The sequence below is a fragment of the Notolepis coatsorum genome (genome assembly GCF_963971535.1).
Source record: "Notolepis coatsorum genome assembly, chromosome: 17".
Taxonomy (NCBI): Eukaryota; Metazoa; Chordata; class Actinopteri; order Aulopiformes; family Paralepididae; genus Notolepis; species Notolepis coatsorum.
In genome coordinates, this window is record NC_140181.1 from 89,802,988 (window position 1) to 89,824,059 (window position 21,072).

General features: G+C 46.4%; 1 pseudogene across 1 annotated transcript in view; it reads left to right on the plus strand.

The window, feature by feature from the left end:
- The window catches only part of LOC311244134 (E3 ubiquitin-protein ligase MARCHF5-like), a 73,600-nt pseudogene extending 71,940 nt beyond the window's left edge, over positions 1-1,660 (plus strand). Inside the window, exon 2 of the transcript in view lies at positions 914-1,660. The product of the transcript in view is annotated as an E3 ubiquitin-protein ligase MARCHF5-like (transcript). The remainder of the gene's footprint in view (positions 1-913) is intronic.
- The last annotated feature ends 19,412 nt before the right edge of the window (positions 1,661-21,072 follow it).

The following is a 21,072-nucleotide window of genomic DNA, read 5'->3' on the forward strand; positions in this document are numbered from 1 at the left end:
GGAGATAGTGTGTTTTGAAGATGAGAAGAAGAAGAGGGTAAACAATCAAAAGTTGGTTTACCAGAGGCCTAACTATGGCACACCACTAGCGTAGTATAAGAACTGAGGAGGGCAGTAATACGCCTGTGGGAAATTCAAAAGAAGAAAGAAGAAGAAGAGCTCATCAAAAGAATTGCGGAGGGCAGTAATACGCCACGATGCGTCTACACTGCCGGAAATTCTAAAGAAGAAGAAGAAGAAGAAGTCTCTTCCTTCTCTCTTAAATCTTTCTTTGGCATGGATAATGAGAACCACCAGCTGATCACAGAGTCAGTGCTGACATTTCTGCATGCGTCAGAGTTGTATCAGAGGATATAGCGTTATTGTATTTATTAGTATTGGACAGGCAAGAGGAACAGAGAAGAAGGAGATAGAGTCGATAGTAATGTGTTTTGAAGATGAGAAGAAGAGGGTAAACAATCAAAAGTTTATTTACCAGAGGCCTAACTATGGAAACCATACCACTAGCGTAGTATAAGAACTGAGGAGGGCAGTAATACGCCTGCGGGAAATAAAAAAATCAGACAATATTGAATTTTAAATTAAAAACGAAGGTTCGAACGTCCATTCGAAAAACCCTGACGAAGTTTGAATCACAGTATGATGTCATAGTAGAACATTCTAGAACATTTGTAATGTCACAGTATGATGTCATAATAGAACATTCTAGAACATTTGGGTTCTATATTCAACAATTCTCTCAATATCTCATTGTGCATCTTGAGACAGCATAGATAGCAAGCTACCCATTCAAAGGAAAATCTTAGCTACGTTACACCAATTTACAGAGCCTGCTATTTTGTGGCGTCCTGTGCTTAGTTAGCTAGCAACGTTTTAAAGTATTTTCTGCTTCACTTCGATTATGGCGGAACAGGGTGCAGAATTTGGACAGGAGCTGCTGGGTGTGCTTCGCCACAGACGAGGATGACCGCACGGCCGAGTGGGTGCGCCCGTGCCGTTGCCGTGGCTCCACCAAGTGGGTCCACCAGGAGTGCCTGCAGCGCTGGGTGGATGAGAAGCAGCGGGGCAACAGCACAGCATGCGTGGCCTGCCCGCTGTGCAACGCAGAGTACCTCATTGTCTTCCCCAAGCTGGGTCCTGTGGTGTACGTGCTGGACCTGGCCGACCGCCTCATCTCCAAGGCATGTCACTTCGCTGCCTTTGGCTTCATGGTGGTCTGTATCTACTGACGGCTGTGCTATACGGTGCCGCTATCGGCCTTCCCGAGATCCCCGTCATGCTCATCCTGGGCACGATGATTAGCTGGGAGGACTACGTGCTGCGCCTCTGGAGGAAGTACTCCAACAAGCTGCAGATCCTCAACAGTATTTACCCAGGGATCGGATGCCCGGTTCCTCGGATCCCGGCAGAGGCCAGCCCCTTGGCGGACCACGTGTCGTTCACGCGGATCCTGTGCGGCGCCCTGGTCTTCCCCACCATCGCTACCATCGTGGGCAAGCTCATGTTCAGCAGTGTCAACTCCAATTCTGCAGAGGACCATTCTGACATTGCCTTTGTGGTGATTAAGGGAGCGTTCAAGGTGTACTTCAAGCAGCAGCAGTACCTTCGACAAGCCCATTGCAAGATCCTTAACTTTCCCGAGCAGCAGGAGGAGGCCTGAGGCAGCTTGGGTTGTCTCACACTTGCACACTTAGTCCTGGGTGGTGGTGGTGGCTGAAGACATGTACTGTATGGCAAACTCTTTGAGAAGAAACTTCTGGTCCAACAGACATCCATCCTTCCTACGTCTCTTGCGTCCCGACTGACCACTGTTGACACCCAACACCACCACCTCCCCCTCCCCCCTCCGCAGAGTGATGATTAGTGGCACGGCCGACAACGTTTGTGCTACGATTATCGCCTCTGCCCCGTCGCCACCGGGCGTCGTTTCTGCGACTTCCAGGGCTTTGGGGAAGGCAGATGAGACTTTTGATGCAGACACAAGCACACGTGTGGTCAGTGAATAGGTCGAGAACTTTTTCTTCCCCCAGGAATGTGACTTGTTTTGCGACTGCCGGTGTTGCAGTCAGTGAGTTTGGATGTGTTTTGGTTTTTTCTTTCCTTTTCAACAAGTTTTGATGTTAATAAAATAATAAAAACAAGATCGTTTTTTAATGTTCATTTTGCAGATTTCAAAGTCTAGTTTATATTATGGAATGAGGAATATAGTTTTTCTTTGTTTATGAAATGTATTTTAAAGGTCACATATTATACTCTTTTGAACAAGTTAATATAGGTCTCTGAAGTCCCCAAAACATGTCTTTACCCTTCTGTTTCATTCCTGGTCCAGATGGGCTGTTTGTGTCTGTAGTTTTAAATGCAAATGAGTCATGTTTTTCCCAAACTGCACAGAATGGCAGGGGAACCGGCTCACACAATTCAGATAAAACTGTCAAACTAGGAGTTGCAGATGAAATATGAATTCAGACCCAACAATTACATATCCTTTTCCAGCATAAAATATTGTCAGAAACATATTTTAGTGAACTGTTCAGGTGGAAAAAGAGCAAGCAATGTTTACGAGCAAGTCGCCATCTTGAAAATCGAGGGAGAATCCAATCTGAACGGCTCGTCTAAAGGCACAGTTTCTGAACAGGCTGTGTGCATAACCTGACTGGGTTGTCTTATTTCACAGTTTGTGTGTTGGAACCATCAGAGACCCAAATGTTTGCACAAGCACTGTAAGAGTGCGTTTTTGCATAATATGTGACCTCTAAAGTGACAAATTATAGAATGTGTATGTAGAGGAAATGCTACATAGCACAAAGCTTCTAGCACAGAGACATGTCACCTGCTCTTAACTCTTCCCACATGGCATAGTCAAGTCAAGTCAAGAGTTTTATTTGTCACGGCATACAAGTATACAATGAAATGCGGGTGGTCTTGCCTGCAACGATGTGCAATACAGTGGTACAACATATAATATAATCCAATAAAAACAACATTGTGCAATAACAGGTAACATCTCGGTATCTGTACATAGTTATTTACAGAGCATATAGGACATGCTAGGTAGCTTTGGTAGTGCAATACACTGTTACTGTTGCTATACTAATTTAAAGTGGCCTTTCCTTTTGGCAATACGTGTGGGTGAGTGCGGCATGAGTGTGTGCCCGCTCATGTTAAAGTGTTAAAGTGGCTGCTAGTGCACAGCGTGCGTGTCGTGTGTGTGCTCATGTGTGCTTGTGTGTGGATAGTTCAGTGTTCTGTGGCACTCAATGTTCAAGGCTCTGATGGCCTGGGGGAAGAAGCTGAGCCTAAGCCTCTCTGTCCTAGTAGCTGGGGTTCGCAGGCGTCTGCCTGACCTCAGCAGCTGGAACAGGCTGTTATTGGGGTGGTGGGGGTCTTTCATTATTCTGCAGGCTCTGGATTTGCACCTCTTGTTGTATAGAACCTGGAGGGGAGGTAGTGCAATACCCGTGGTACGCTCGGCTGAGCGCACCGCTCTCTGTAGGGCCTTCTAGTCCTGTGCCGTGCTGTTTCCATACCAGGCAGTGATGTTTCCGGTCAAGATGCTCTCTACAGCTCCTGAGTAGAAGGACTGGAGTATCTTCCCCGATACTCTGAACTTCCTTAACTGTCTCAGGTGGTAGAGGCGCTGCTTCGCCTTCTTTACTACTGTGTCTATGTGTGTTGACCATGTCAGATCCTCTGAGATGTGGACCCCCATGTACTTAAAGCTGCTCACCCCTGTCCACGGTAGCCCCGTTAATCCTCAGTGGTGTGTGTGTCTCCTGCTGTCCTCTCCTATAATCCACGATCAGCTCCTTGGTTTTACCAATGTTCAGGAGCAGGCTGTTGTCCTGGCACCAGCGTGAACTTGGCCACACAGTTGTGTGTGTAGAGTGAGTACAGCAGGGGGCTCAGAACACAGCCCTGGGGGGACCCGATGCTCAGGGTGATGGTGTTGGAGGTCTGACCCCCCACCCTGACCGCCTGGGGTCTTTCGCTCAGAAAGTCCAGTACCCAGGCGCTCAGGGCGGAGCTCAGACCCAGCTCGATCAGCTTGTCCACCAGTCTGGTGGGGACTATGGTGTTGAACGCTGAGCTGTAGTCAATGAACAACAGTCTCACATAGCCCCCCTTCTGATGGTCAAGGTGAGAGAGGGTGCTGTGCAGTACCTGGGAGACCGCGTCATCAGTGGACCTGTTTGTCCTGTATGCAAATTGCATAGGGTCCATATCACTGGGGAGGGAGGCACAAATGTGGTCCTTGACCAGCCTCTCGAAACATTTCATGACCACAGAGGTGAGTGCCATCGGTCTGTAGTCATTTGGACATGTTGGGGAGGGTTTCTTCGGTACAGGGATGATGGTAGACATCTTGAAGCAGGCAGGGACCACTGACTCGGCCAGGGATTGATTAAATATGGCGGTGAACACCGGGGCTAGCTGGTTGGCACAGGACTTAAGTATGCGTCCTGTTATACCATCTGGGCCAGCAGCCTTCCTGGTGTTCACCTGCATAAATGCTCTTCTCACACTGTGTTCCGACAACGAGAGAGCGTCCCCGCCCCCCCGCGGTTGCCCCCCCCCTCCACAACAGCCGGCGCCAGTGACGTCACTAGCCGGAGAGCTAGCAGCGCCACTGTCTACACCAAACCGAGCGTAGAAAGAGTTGAGCTTGTCCGCGAGGGAGGCGTCGTCGCTCCCCATTGAGGGGGCGCTGACTTTGTAGTCAGTTATTGTCTTCAGTTCCCGCCATAAGCCTCTTGTGTCGTTTTGTGCCATTTGTGTCTCCAGTTTGTCAGCATATGTCCTCTTAGCAAGTTTAACAGCCTTGCGTAGAGTATAGACTGAAGCCTTATACTCCTCCATGTTTCCTGACTCTCTGCCCAGGTTGTAAGCGGTGGTGCGAGAGTTCAGAGCTGCTCTAATAGTACTGTCCACCCACGGTTTCTGGTTTGGGAAAACCTGCACCTTTTTCGTGGGGACAATACTATCAGCTATTGTTGTTATATAGCTCACCACTGTGTCTGCGAGCTCGCTGACGTCACTGGCGCTGCCTTGGAACATATCCCAATCCGTGTCTGCTAACACGTCCTGGAGCGTGGCCTCTGATTCGTCAGTCCACTTCTTTGTCTCACGTGACATGACGGCGTCACGTGATTTTTGCTTGTAGGCGGGGAATAAGAAGATGGAGTCGTGATTGCTCGAGCTTGAAAACCCCGTTAATGGCGGAGCTGCTACCGCCTTGTAGCCGGCTCTGAACGGGGAATAACAGTGGTCTAGCGTGTTCCTCCCTCTGGTGGAGCAGGCGATGTGCTGAAAAAAGGACGGCATCACTTTCTTCAGGTTCGCCTGGTTGAAATCGCCAGCCACGATCATCGCAGCGTCCGGGTGTTTGATCTGGTGTCTGTTGAGGTGATCATGTAGTTCCCCCAGCGCTTTGCCAGTATTCGCCTGTGGGGGTATATATACGGCGGTCATGATGACCGCGGTAAACTCCCGGGGGAGGTGGAACGGACGGCACAGGATTGAAAGATGTTCCATGTCCGGGGAGCACGAGCTTGAGAGAACATGCACTTCTTTGGGGTTAACCCAGACATTGTTCGTGAAGAGGCAGACCCCACCTCCGATGCTCTTTCCAGAGGCTGCCGTTCGGTCCGCACGTAATATGGTAAAGGCGTCCGAGGGAGAGACGCTGTTGTCCGGAGTCGCTGACTTGAGCCATGTTTCCGTGAAACACATGATGTTGATGTCTCTCATCTCCCGTTGGAAGCGGACCCTCGCCCTTAAGTCATCCATCCTACCCTCCAGCGAACGTGCATTCACCAGAAAGATGGATGGAATTGCTGGGCGGTAAGCAGCTCTTTTTAATCGCAGCCTGATACCTCCTCGTCTCCCTCTGTGCCTCTTCTTGCCATGTCCTTTGTTCTTTTCTTTGTCGCCGTTCTCCCTTCTGATCTTGGTTGGCCATTCTAGGCATAAAGTGTCTCCAAACTCCTCTTTGAGCCCGGGGTTTAGGTCCATAAGTGTCTGGCGGTCGTATGACGTACCCGCCAGTGTTGCTTTAATAAAAAAAGTAGAAAAAACAAACATAATAGCTAAAAGTGTGTACATCGTTGCGGAGCTAAAACCAGAGGCGTCTGACCGGGGGTCGTGTCCTCAGAAACATACAGTAACTTGTGACTATTGCTAATGTACTACTCTTCATGATACTCCAATAATAATATCCTATCTATTGCGAAGATAGCTTCAACGGGGTTGACTAAATGTGAGTGTAATTTCACATTCTCCTCATTTGTGAGTCAGGCTTATGGCTTTCTACAAAACACTGCACCCATTTATCAGGCTTGATAAGGTTTGCAACAGTCGAAGGTCAGCGTGTTCCTGCGAGGGGCCCCGTTTGCACCTCTTTCAAAAGCATATCTCTTCCGTCTTCCAAATGACCATATAAAGCCCAACCCAATCAGAAATGATCCTCCCAAAACTAAAACGCACCAATGATACGTCTCTATTCGCTATGCTTATAACGTAACACATTATGCTTTTGTTTGCTTTCGCTCTGGCAAAACTGTGTCCATGTACCTTTATTACACTCTGCCAAACTGAGAGTCCTCCATGGATGTAAACCTTTTATGTTCAAATAAACCAACGTAAGTATTCAGAACCTTATCTCCTTGCTTCATTTGATTCTTGTCTGACCATGTTACTGTTTGCTTTAATGCCGGGCGAGAACCTGTTGTGGTCTGACATTTACACGGGCTCATCAGGCCTATCTTGTGTCTATTCTGTATGCCTTAAGCATTCTATGACCACTGACCAGTCGAAATCCACGACATTCTTTCGCCGTCGACTAAAGACGCACTTCTTCAACCATTATCTGAATTAAAAAAAGAAAAGAAAAAAAAAATGTATCTAACCCTAACTAACCATACTGTCATGCACTTGTCCTAATAAACTAACCTACACTGTAGCTCTCAACACTTTGATGAACATTGTTACTCAGCTGATAGAGTTGTGCCCTTCCTGATGGCTTGTCGTACAGAACTTGTAAGTCGCTTTGGATAAAAGCGTCAGCTAAATGACTAAATGTAAATGTAAATGTATGGGACGCTGACCGTTTTCTGTCCGGTGCCGACAGTCTCTTACCGGGGTCGCACCCCCTTGCATCGCTCTGCTACAGCTACGACAGGACAGTGAGAGAGTTTTGAGGGTATTCGTCTGTCTGCACTGGTGGGACGGGCCGGTGTCCTCCCGGCATTTCACGCAAACGTCACTACAATCAGGAATAAGCAGGAGAGGAGCCGTCTGAATATTTCATTCTGTGTGTGTGTGTGTGTGTGTGTGTGTGTGTGTGTGTGTGTGTGTGTGCGTGTATGTGTGTGTGTGTGTGTGTGTGTGTGTGTGTGTGTGTGTGTGTGTGTGTGTGTGTGTGTGTGTGTGTGTGTGTGTGTGTGTGTGTGTGTGTGTGTGTGTGTGTGTGTGTGTGTGTGTGTGTGTGTGTGTGTGTGTGTGTGTGTGTGTGTGTGTGTGTGTGTGTGTGTGTGTGTGTGTAAATGTACGCATACATGCATACATACTGTAAGGTCTCACTGATGAGTCTGAGACCAACGTAAAGTCTACAAATTAAACAGTTTATTAACCAGACCGGAACAACATCGGTGTACAAGCCATAATACTCAGTTTGCTATTTCCTAGTTATCTCAGGTCCCTATGAGTTGTGCTTTCATGTTTGCTACAGCAGCTCTGCCCTTGGGCTCAACGTTTAATGAGTCTCAGTCTGATATTAGCTTCACCCCAAATCTCTACCAGGCTATTTAGAGTAGAACATGCTGTAATGATGGCGGGCAACTCGTATCAAACAGAAACATCACCATCCATCAAAGGACTAATGGAAGTTGGGAATGTCTCGATATCCTTCCGAGGCAGAAGTTCTGCTCCACTCGCCTGGCGCTCTGCCAGGGATCCTCTGGCCCGTCACCCTCCAAGCCTGGATATAGTGATATATCTACAGTCTCTACATTCCGGACAAGGCCTCTCACTTTAGTATTCACCAAACATGTTGAATATACCATGAGGCTAGCGCTGCGACTCTAATTGCAGAGATATAATGTTCCTGGTGAGATTTATGAGCTATTAATCTATTCATGCAGAATGATTAATGGGTCTCGTGTTGGACAACATATGATTCGAGTTATTCATTTGTCACGGCTGTCGGGGACACAAGACTTTGGGCCATTCGCCCAAAACTGCTGCAAAGTTAGACAGACGTTTCTTTTTCCCTCGTCACGTCAAGGAATGAACACAGATTGTACTGGCATAAAAAGAGTTTAGTAATCATACCTTATACTCCACAGTGATCTGTGCTGCTACCAATACTTTTACCTCATAAAGTATGGCTATAAAGGGCAACAATGGCTCAGGAGGTAGAGCGGTCGTCTGGTAATCGGAAGGTGTGTCGAGCAAGACACTTAACCCCTAACTGCTCCCGATGAGCGGGTTGGCACCTTGCAAGGTCGCCTCCGCCATCGGTGTGTGAATGGGTGAGTGAATGGGTGAATGTGAGGAACAAATTGTAAAGCACTTTGGATAAAAGCACAATATAAATGCAGTCCATTTAACCATAGATATAAGAATAACAACAGAGATAACAATATTGTATTGTTTTAACTTTTTCAACAAATTAAATGTTGTGTAACGGTTTAACTAAAGTCAGAACAGGTGTAGACACAAACAGGCAAAGACGATGTTAAATCAGAGAAAACCCAAATGGCGGGTATATTTATTTGGAAAAGGGAGAATACGGTAACCAGCTCCTTAGTGGGAGAAATCGTAAGGTTATGTATATAACCAAGTTCTATGAATTATGGTGACGCTCAGCACCAGTTGCATAATATCTCGCTTCAGTGGATATGCACTGAATAAATTTCAAAATGTACCTTTACATACCAACATCCGTCTGACCACACCCCCATCTGCTGCCTACATAAGCAGGGGTGGGTGAGCAGACCGTGGCTTGACCCCACGACTACACACACGCACAACCCGCATGCCACCCGGGAACGAACGGAAGGAACAAAATCTGCCCCCAAAATCACGGGGGCAAGAGCAACCCAACCTCGTGGCAAGGCTGTAGCAGCGGAGTGCGAAAGAAGACCCAGACCCACCGAAGGTACTGGATCCCCTGGAAAAAGTGGGCCCGGAGAGGTCAATGACGCCAGGCATCAAGACGGTCACTTAGTGACACCGCCCCCCACATCGCCAGAGTATTCGGATAAGGCCCCTCCAAGAGCGGGCCCTTTCCCCCCAATAGCACACCGCCTGGCACACTGACTCTGAAACACAGGCAGTCTTAAAAAACAGAAAAATTCATTAAAAAAACACAGAATGTTTTTTACGTTTTCTTATTATATATTTTTTCTCAATTTTGGCATGTGAAGGTGTGTCACATTTAACTACTAAACTACCGTACTACTGTTATTGTTACTATGTACCGTATGTTCTAGGCACTTGAGCTGCAATATGGTCTGTAAATGTGTAGCCTATAGGCTAATTGATTTGAACTTTGACCTGGCTCAACCTTGACCTTTAATTTGTATATGTATGTATAGCCCACCCCTTTTCACATGTCGTTGACACTTGAAAAAGGCCACAGGCCGAAACGTTGTGTTCAAGTACATTAAAACTTGGGAACACTATAGACGGTGTGCAGACTTTCTTTCCACAAACATTACAGATCTATTTCGAGTCTAGCACCCGTGACTACATTTGGGATGTGCGTGAGTCTTTTCTACTGGGTTATAGGAACAACCACCTCATGTTTAACCAAGAGGGTGGTTGGATCCCTGGTGTGTTGGAGCGGAGTCAACTCCCGGGTTAACCGCTTGAGTGTGCCCCCGCACGTTTCATGACATCTGCCAATCATGTCAGCCTTCTCTGCCTCGGCCCCTCTAGAGAGTCGGGGGGTTTTGTGGAGGCTGTGACATGGTGCACAACAATGCCAGCATACGCCCCTTCCGCCGGGGTGCTTTTTTCAGTTGACCCCTTTGGCGCCTGTCTAGTCCGCAGTGCTCCAGGCTCGGGTCGAGTGCCTGTTGCCTGGATTGAGGGATCAACCTTTTCTAGAGGTCGTCTCCCCGGTGCGCTGCCTGCTCCCGCTGTAGGTGTAGCCTCTTGAGTGCTTCGAGTTACAGCCATGCTGACTGCCTGAGTATGCCAGGGTCAGTGAGGCAGGCGGCGTGCTATTGGGGGGAAGGGCCTGCTCTTGGATGGGCCCTGTCCGAATACGCTGGCGATGTGGGGGGCGGTGTCACTAGTGACCGCCTGCTGAGGTCTCGATGCTGTGGCGTCATTGGCCTCTCCGGGCCCCCTTTTTCCGGGGGGATCCAGTCCCTTCTGGGTCTGGGTCTTCCTTCGCGCTCCACTGCTACGGCCTTGCCACGGGGTTGAGCTTTGCTCTTGACCCCGTGATTTTGGGGGTGGTAACGAGGTTTGTTCCTTCCGTTCGTTCCCTGGTGGCATGCGGGTTGTGCGTGTGTGTAGTCGTGGGTACCTACCCCACGGTCTTCTCACCCTGTGCGTTAAGTTGCTTGAGTTCCTCTTCGCGCAGTCGGATCCGTCTCCCTCCCGTCCTCCAATAGGGAGGGTCGGGGGGGCTCGGGTCCTCCCCGGTTCTGATGGTTGTGGGGGGCCTCAGTGGGGTACATTTGTCGAGCTTAAGCTCTGCTCAGCTCCTGGGTTGCCACTATGACGCTGAGCAGAGCTATGTGAAATATAACGTACGGTTATGTATATAACCATAGTTATATGAACATAGTGACGCTCTGCGTCAGACTCACTGTGGCCCCTTTGATCTTGCCTTGTGGTGAAAGATTGGGAAGGAGATGATGGTATGGCCACACCCCTGCTTATGTAGGTAGCGGATGGGGGTGTGGCCAGACAGATGATGGTATATAAAGGTACATTGTGAAAATGTATTCAGTGCAAGTACTGACGTGAAGAGTATTGCCACTATGACGCTGAGCGTCACTATGTTCATATAACTATGGTTATATACATAACCGTACGTTTAGTGGCCTGACTGCATTTTTTTTTTTTTTTTTTTTTTATCATCTGGCGAACCCCCCCCCCCCCCCCTCCCCCCAGCGGCTCGCGACCGACCCCGACTTTGAGAACCCCTGATCTAAAGACTATTAGATATGAACCTATGTACCAGTAAAAAGTGGGAATCTCTAGAATGTGTTTTTGGCGACAGTGTTTACGGAAGTGCGGGTAGCCTCTCAAGTTGACGTTATACTATAACTTACACAACACTTTCTGTTGTCAGTAGATGGCAGCATTGGTTTAAAATTAAAAGGTGAAAATGTTATGACTACAACATGAATACAATTCCCAAGACCTTTAGCACAGGTCACAGGTCACTGGTCAGCACCGGATGAGGAAAACGCGATCTGAACAGCGTTAAACTATTAATGGGACCTGAGTACAGTGATCGAGAATGGTCACCCAATTATCTTAACAAAAGTGCATCATTAGCATTATGTTTGTTGTCTAAACGGGAACATAATGGTACAATTTAAGATTTGAATGTTATCCGCATATAAAGGACAAATAAAACATCGTTAATTTGTAAGAAACCTCAATGAAAACGGTGCAGGGTAAGTTATATTCGCTATTGTTATGAAAATGTGATAGAATCCTATAAAAATGTGGACGCATTTGGTCACCGTGACGTGATGTACAATAACACAATGGAAACAGCGATATGAAGAAATCTAATGTACAATAACACAATGGAAAGAGAGATATGAAGACATCTAGTGTACAATAACACAATGTAAACAGAGATATGAAGATATCTAATGTAAGATAACACAATGGAAACAGAGATATGAAGATATCAAATGTACAATAACACAATGGAAACAGATATATGAAGATATCTAATGTACAATAACACAATGAAAACAGAGATATGAAGATATCTAATGTAAGATAACACAATGGAAACAGAGATATGACGATGTCTAATGTACAAGAACACCATGGAAACAGAGATATGAAGATATCAAATGTAGCACAACCAGGGGTGTAGCTCCAGATTCTGGGCCCCATGAAAGAATGTATTAGTAGACCCCCGTTGAATGCGAGCGCGCGTAAGCGCGCGAGCGAAAAAAATTTTGGCCATTTTTTTATTGATGAAAACGCATAATATGGTTTTTACCTATACATTCGGATCAGCAGTTCAGCACCTGCACTGTTGGTGGGTGAGCCTAGTAAAGGATGTCGCATTGCGTTCATCTTCAATGAATGGACCGATGCAATAGTCTACCAAAGCCCCCCCTCTCTCTATATATATCTCACACACACACACACACACACACACACACACACACACACACACACACACACACACACACACACACACACACACACTTCAGAAACAAACATAGTATCAATGAGAGCATCAATAATACACCTGGGTGATGTCTTGTAAAAAAAAAAAAAAAAAAAAATGTTTTTTTTTTTTTTTGGGGCCCCCCTCAGTGCTGGGCCCTTGGAATCATCCTAAGCTACCCCCCCCCCCCCCCCAGCTACGCCCCTGAGCACAACACAATGGAAACAGAGATATGAGGATGTCTAATGTTCTGTACATGAACACCATGGAAAACAGGAGATATGAGGATATCTACAGATGCATATGGTTTGATGACAAGAGGACCAGGGCTTTGCGACTGGAAACAGACCACTTGGTGGATGACAAAGTGACAAATACACATATTTCAAATATTAAATGTATTATTGTTTGATCCAAATCACTGCTAAAATAATTATTTCAACAGAATTATGAATATACAGTAGCATGTCTTAATATTTTTTTTATCACACTTGTACACATGGGTCGTTTTTTAAATGATGTTTGTTCATAAAGTAAAAAAGGGAAATTTTTCATAATGATTTGTGGTAATCAAAAACAATATTTTTTTATGAATAATTTGAATATTAACACATTGTTTGCCAAAAACGTAGATCTACGGTTCTGTTGCCCGATCGTTGAGTGCCGGAAACGTAGATCTACGTTTCTGTCACGGTATTTCTTTTATTAGCTATTGTCATTCATAATTCAGCGGGGCACCTTGTGCATACTGTTCTGAGTGCGTCTGAGCTGGCAGACGGTCTTATACCGCCCTCTGACGCCTTCCGGCATTATTGCACCCTGTTAGAAACGGGTTAGTTTATTTTCCCTACGAGCTGTGGTGTGGGGGCGGGTCCTAAACACTCCGGCAAAACACACGCTTGTAGGGATGGTTTGGACTACTGACCCCGCCCGCCCGTTGAAGTGCAATGCTCAACAACGTCGGAGACAGGATCGCTGTGGATAACTGGAATGGCGATGAGATTATTGGAGTCTTTTTTTTGCATTACTTCAAAGACCATGTAAGGACACCATATATGAAAGCTTGCGTTGATCTGATATTTATTTCTACAGCTATTGAAGCTATCTGTGTTTTATGGGTATGGCTCTTTGCCGTTGGGTTGCAGGAGGGGGGGGGGGGGCGCGCCGGTCTAAATCACATTGCATGCATGCACAATGAAGGATAATAATGATGATCTATCTATCTATTGATTTCAGGAAGATCCGATAATCATGCGAAAAATGACAACGTGTTTATTGAATTACACAAAAACGCTGTTTTCGTGTCTTTTCCCTGGAATTGCTCGGAAGCGGCCGGACTATGTTCATATTCAAAACGGTATAAAACAGAAATGTACGGATGAAAAAATAATCGGTTTTTTGCACGTTGACCAGAAGCAGCTCACTGAGACTCGAGGGCGTTATTATACTGTACCCATAGCTATACTATAAAATATAGGTTTAGCTCTACAAACTACAACTACGTTTACATGGGTTTAATGGACGGCACGGAAGGGGTCACTTCCCGGAAGGGGCATGGCACTCAATGTGTTAAATTATGAAATTAATTGATTTAAAAAGATATAGCAAAGAAATACTCTGAATACCATAGGAAATGAATACGGGTGATTTTTTACCAATGTTGCGCATTAGTGGGGGTTTGCATATGTTGTGCATCAAAGGGTTAACCTAACCCAGCACTATAAAATAAAACAAAGACTCCTTCTTTGTTCCTTGTTCAGCCCACCACATCGCTCCCCACTAGCTCAACACCTTCTATGCTCGGTTCAATGTGCGCAACACCGCGCCCGCCACAAGACACCATGTGGGCAAGGGGGCTGCCACGCTGACCTTAGAAATGGCCGACACAAGACAGTCCTTGAAAAGTGTCAACCCTCGAAAAGCTCCAGGGCTGAATGGTATCCCAGGCCAGGCTCTCACACCCTGCACTGACCAACTGGCAGAGGTGTTCACCAACATCGTCAACATCTCCCCTGAGTCAGTCTGTGGTCCCCCACCCTCCTCAAAATGTATTCAGTTTATCTGGTAGGGAAGAATCACTGTGGCATGCCGGTGGGGATGCCTTGTAGTCTGTTATTGTCTAGAACAGCGGTTCTCAAACTACCGGTCGTGACCCAAAGTGGGGTCGTGGGTAGGTGACAGTGTATTGGCAAGTAGAAAAAGAAAAAAATATATATATATACTTTTTTTATGTTCTGGCAACATATTTTAGCTAAATATGCCTTGTTTTATAAATGTGTATTGATAACATAGTGCTGTAATAAAATGTTCTAATAAATATGCATGATCAAGTTCAACAACGTGTGTTTATTTTTTTTATATTCTTATTTCCAATTTGAAATTACGCAATAGTCGTATACGCGATAGTCGCCAAAAAAGATTCCTAAATAAAATGGGGTTGTGGTATAAAAAGGTTTGAGAACCCCTGTTCTAGAAACACTGCCACAAACGTTGTATCCTTGTTGTCATTGAAGTGGCCATATAACCTCTGTCTTCTCTGCCTCCCAGTTGCCCCAAGGCAGGTTGTTCCCTGCCAGTCTGTATGCTGCAGAATCACCGGCTCTAAACGCCACAATTTGGATTGTTAGCAAGTGAGCGGAGTCTGTGCACTTGCTTATGTACCCAATATTAACCTCCTCTGTATAATCCCGCAGGTCCGTGACATTATTGCACGTTGCAGCATCTTTAACCCTTTCACTACCACACTACAGAAGGTTAACCCTTTCACTACCACACTACAGACGCTTAACCTTTCACTACCACACTACAGACGGTTAACCGTCTGTAGTGTGGTAGTGAAAGGGTTAACTTTTAACAAGGGTTAAAAGTGATGTGTTAGCTTGAGTCATCAAGTTATGAGTCGCGGACTTGTTGGACTGTGAGCCGCATAACTAATTGTTGGCCAGAGGTGAGCCAAAGATAAGGCTGCTGTCATTCCGACGCCGCTCTATACCTCCCACTTACGAAGAGAAGTTACTTGGTGGACAGACTTTCCTCCCGCTAAGCGTGCTATCTAACACGATATCCCTCCCTGCTTACAGTGCCGGTTTGAATAAAGTGCGCAGAGAGTGTTCGCTTGGTGTAGATCACCATGGAGGGTTGTTAAACCCCAAAACATCCAGACTAATCTGCCCTCAGCCTTCCAGTACCGGGGCCTCCGCTGTTCCTCCCTGTGACAGCTGGAACGAGAGAGACTGCCACACTTTACTAAACTCTTTTATTCGCTGCCTATCCTCTGACACACTGGGGCTCTCTCTCTCTCTCTCTCTCTCTCTCTCTCTCTCTCTCTCTCTCTCTCTCTCTCTCTCTCTCTCTCTCTCTCTCTCTCTCTCTCTCTCTCTCTTTTTAATACATATTCCCAGCACGTTCGAGACTCAGAGTGAACTTGTCATTGATTCTGTCTCAGTGGTTCCAAGATAAGTCTTCCAAAATAACTCTTTGAAAAATGTTCGAGAATGAGACCCAATGTTCTAAGCGATGCTATCAACACTGGTTCAGTGAACCTCCGAATCACTGAACAGCACAATGTCATAAGAATGCAGCTCGCTCTCTGCTAAAACTTTAAAATGAGTTCTAACTACCTCTGAAAATGTTCCTCAAAAATGGAATGGAATGGCAAAAGAAATAATGATCAGATGGCCCCTGCTAATCCATCCCCAACCTTGATTCAAGAAGATAAAAAGTTAAAGCTTTCCTCCGTTGGTGTGGCTCAATACGCAGACTCTTCAAAGCTTTCTTAGCCTCATCTCAACTACACCGTTATTGGCCTCTGCCTCTACTGACGAGCAGATATCTCATCTGAGCGGGATCTCTGCGGGATTCATGTAAATACTGTCTGAACTTAATACGCAGTGACATTACTTAAAGAAGTGCATCCATGTATCCAGCAAAGATGAAGGTCATGTGGTGGAACCGGAGAGGTTAATTGTGTATGTATTGTATGTAATGTATTGTTAAAACATGGTAAATTAAATACAATTTAGGTTAGGAGTTCAGTGGAGCACTTGACGTTCTCTGGCCAGGAGAACGGGTCAAGCATCCCCCTCTCTCTGTGGGGTCACCTTATAATAATCTGGGATAAAAGGAGGGCGGGGGAGGGATGACCAGGTGAGGGGTGAGGGGTGAAGGAAGGAGGGTAAAGGGGGGAGGGAGGTGTTAACAAACGGTCACCAGGCCACCCAGGGCAAAGACAGCTTTCTATTCGAGACCCCTGATGAGAAGCTCAGAAATTCCTGTCCGTGTTACCGTGAACATGTCTTGGCTTGAGAAGCTAATATAGTGAGACCTCCATATACATGAATTTCCCCACCATACATTCACCTGCATACCCGCACGTTCACACTCTCTAATTCTCTGCCTGCCTCTTTCTTGAGTTACAGACTCATGAACCAGACCCCCCTCCACCCACCCACTTATATCATTCATCAATATTCAAAGATCATAAACTGACTGTATGTTGGCTCCATCCACCGCCATGCCCACCACTACATCTGCTGTCTCCTCTTTTCCCCTTGTGTTATTTCTCTTTTTTTTTTATTACTATCCTTTGTTTTTCGTTTGTATATTTGAAGGAACATGACAAAGTTACAGATTATGTAATATTCTCAGCACTCCTCAACAATCATTATGATTATTATTATTATTTTGTTTGCTTCTTCATGTGACCTTTTTATTGCCATAAACTCTCTATCTCTATCTTTCTTTCTTTCTTTCTTTCTTTCTTTCTTTCTTTCTTTCTTTCTTTCTTTCTTTCTTTCTTTCTTTCTTTCTTTCTTTCTTTCTTTCTTTCTTTCTTTCTTTCTTTCTTTCTTTCTTTCTTTCTTTCTTTCTTTCTTTCTTTCTTTCTTTCTTTCTTTCTTTCTTTCTCTAAGGACTATTATAGCATAGGGGCGACAGTGGCTCAGGAGGTAGAGCAGTCGTCTGGTAATGGGAAGGTTCCCAGTTTGATACCTGTCAAAGTGTCCTTGAGCAAGACACTTAACCCCTAACTGCTCCCAATGAGCAGGTTGGACCTTGCATGGTTGCCTTCCGCCTCCGCCGTTGGTGTGTGAGTGTCTGCGTGAATGGGTGAATGTGAGGCATACGTTGTTGGATAAAAGCTGTAATAAAAATGCCAAAGTCCATTTACCATAGGGGGCATTTCATGACTCAATGTCATTGAGCCCCAACAGTCTGGATATAGTCTCTTCATTGCTTAGTCGTTTTTCTTTTGCCTATTTTTCTTTGTTTATGTTTATTTCCTTTTTTGCTGCCTTCCCACTTTTTTCTCTTTAAGGATTGTTACATTATATTCATATCCTTCAAATATAACTATATAAATATGCTAATAAAATGTGCAGCAGTCTGGATATCCCTCTCCACTGCCTTCACAATTTAATAATACAAATAATGGGGGCCTTTCCTTTCCTAATTTAAAATGGTATTATTGGCCAGTCTCAGGTCCACATCCAAAACAACACTGAACAGTTACTTCCACCGGGCAAACAGACTACTGACGGACATGAGCATACACCAGTGTCGGCGCTATGGGGGGGGGGTATTCACGGGGCCATGCCCCCCCCAGATAGTGCATTGTGCCCCCCCAATGTCATTCTCGTGTTATATTAATTAATCATTTTTATAAAAGTAAAAGTCAGATGTTTTCCTTTATAAATAGGCTATATAGCCTATTATTAAACGGAATGAAACTAAAAAACAAAAACAAATCTTAAAAGAAGTGTGTGTGTGATTGCTGATTGGTGTGTTCGAATTTGTTATTACGTAATTGTTTACGTTGAGTTGAAAAGCATATGCAATTTAAAGAGGGTCATGCACAAGGAGACACAAGAAAATGGACATAAGAAAATGGTTGCATGGTGGTGCACCTTCTTCACAGCCTCCTCCAAGGCCTCCTCCCACATCTAACGTTAGAAACACATCCAAATCCCAGCACCTCTGAAGAGCTTTCGGTGAGGAGCCAAGAAGTGCATCTGTTAATGCAGAAGCTAACGTGGTTAGCCATCCACAACCGTTAAACGACCTCGGGACTGAACAACCCAAACAAATTGTTTTGCAACCATACCCTGCCAGCATTTTTTTGCGGTAGGAAACGCTCATTTGTAGCCACTTGGTTTCACAACAGAGACGTTATTCTTGGTATATACTGTATAGGCCTGATCATTTGCAGTTTCGCCTAATTTGTGTATTGTTTGGGATTCCACGTGACGTACATAATGCTGTGTGTGTGAGAGTGTGAGAGAGAGAGAGAGAGAGAGAGAGAGAGAGAGAGAGAGAGAGAGAGAGAGAGAGAGAGAGAGAGAGAGAGAGAGAGAGAGAGAGAGAGAGACTAGGGATGTCCGATATTATCGGCCTACCGCTATTATCGGCCGATATTGGAATTAAAATGTAATATCGTAAATGATCGGTATCCGTTGAATTTCTTTTTTATTTTACCTTTATTTACCCAAGCAAGCAAGTAAGAACAAATTCTTATTTTATTTATTGTCAAAAGTATGCAATATGTCATGTTAATTACCTGAAATAATTCCGTTTTTTGCGGGAGGAAACCCTGCATGTATCGGTATCAGTTGATATCGGTATCGGAAATTAAGAGTTGGACAATATCGGTATATCGGATATCGGTAAAAAAGCCAATATCGAACATCCCTACTTGTCACTTGTGGTTTCGCGGATGCTCTGATGCGCACGGTGCACAGTAGGCTACTCGGTGTGTGGTTTCGCCGATGCATGCGCTAGTTTTCTCACGTTTTCCTGAATGCACAGTACATATGTAGGCTACATATAAAAAGGCTGTGTCAATAAAATAATCTGAATCTGGTTCAATCCTAACTCACATGTTCATTAGCAATCATTAGAGAGTATGCTGGCTTTCCAGTTAGAATTCAAGACTTTTCTGGAGTAAAACTGAGGCTGCTGTATTACATGGACATTATAATTGCTAATTGTGTGTTACAGTAGTTTAGAAAGTCAACCGTCTATAACCTGAAAATTCCATATGGAATAATAACGTTAGGTTATAACTATAACCACGTTCTGTTAATAGTGGTGACGCTTGGCGTCACTCATGCACTATCCTCGCATATGTGCACGCGCACTGAATAAAATTCCACAATGTACCTTTATCCCAGTATTCGTCTGACCACACCCCTCGTTAGCTTACCTTCATAAGCAGGTGTGTGGTCACCTGCTCTCCTCCTTCCCAAGCTTTCACCACAAGGTGAGATCAAGGGCTGCAGCGGCGTCGGACGCCGAGCGTCACCACTATTAACAGAACTTGGTTATAGTTATAACATAACGTTCTGTGACATAGTGGCTCCGCTCGGCGTCACTCATGCACAAGGGAGGCCAAGCGGGAGCCACCGGCCGACAAATACACCCCGCTGAAGGCCCCCCACAACCATCAGAACAGGGAGGGCCGAGCCCCCCCGACCCCCCCTAATGGAGGGCACCCCCCCTATTGGAGGTTTCCCGGGAGGGCGACGGACCCGACCGTGCGAAGAGGCACTCAAGCAACTCAACGCACAGGGTGAGCAGACCGTGGCCTGACCCCACGACTACACACACGCACAACCGGCATGCCACCCGGGAACGAACAGAGGGAACAACCTCGTTACTGCCCCCAGAATCACGGGGTCAAGGGCAAACCCAACCCTGTGGCAAGGCCGCAGCAGCGGAGCGCGAAGGAAGGCCCAGACCCACCAAAGGAACTGGACCCCCTGGAACGGGGGCCCGGAGAAGTCCATGATGCCAGCATTAAGACCCCCCACATCGCCAGCGTATTCGGACAAAGGCCCCTCAGCCGAGCGGGCCCTGTCCCCCCAATAGTACACCGCCTGGCATACCGACCCTGCAGTGCAGACAGTCAGCACGGCCGAAATAACAAGACTTACCACGGAAGTAGGCAGCGCACCGGGGAAAAAACCAGGCAACAGGCTGTTAACCCGAGCCTGGAGACTGCGGACGAGACAGGCGCCAGAGGGAACAGCTGAACACAGCCGCCCCGGCGGAAGGGGCGTATGCTGGCGTTGTCGTCACTATGACAAACCTCCCTCAAAGCGAAGGCTGACACAATTGGCAGACGTCACGAACGTGCAGGGGCACACTCAACCGGGCAACCCGGGAGTTGACACCGCACCGACACACCAGAGAACCAACCACCCAGGCATTACCCTATGCGGTGGTCGGTCCCATAACCCCTCAGGAAAAAAACTCCAAAACGTACCTGCGGCACCACCGCAGTACCGTTTCAGTTTCCAACAGGGTTATCCCGGGCCTACGGGTCAACGAAAACATTACTCCGGACCGGGCGATACGGGGAGCACAGGATCCCCCGAGGAGGTCAAAGACCACCCCAACAGGCCCCTCTTCGCCACGCGTAAGAGAAGAGCGAAAGAAATGGAGAACCAGCCCCAACACCCCGTACTTGGTATTCCCAGGAGGTCACCCAACCAAGTACTAACCAAGACCAACCTGCGTGGCGGCCGAGATCTGACGAGATCGGGCGTGTACAGGTTGGCACGGCTGTAAGCCATTACGACAGTGTAGAATACAATGTACCCAACAAGGGCTCCATAGCGCTTAACCCTGTGACACCCGGACCGACCTGGCATTTTTCCCCCCGAAAAAAGCCCAAGTCCCTCAGGGTACCAGAA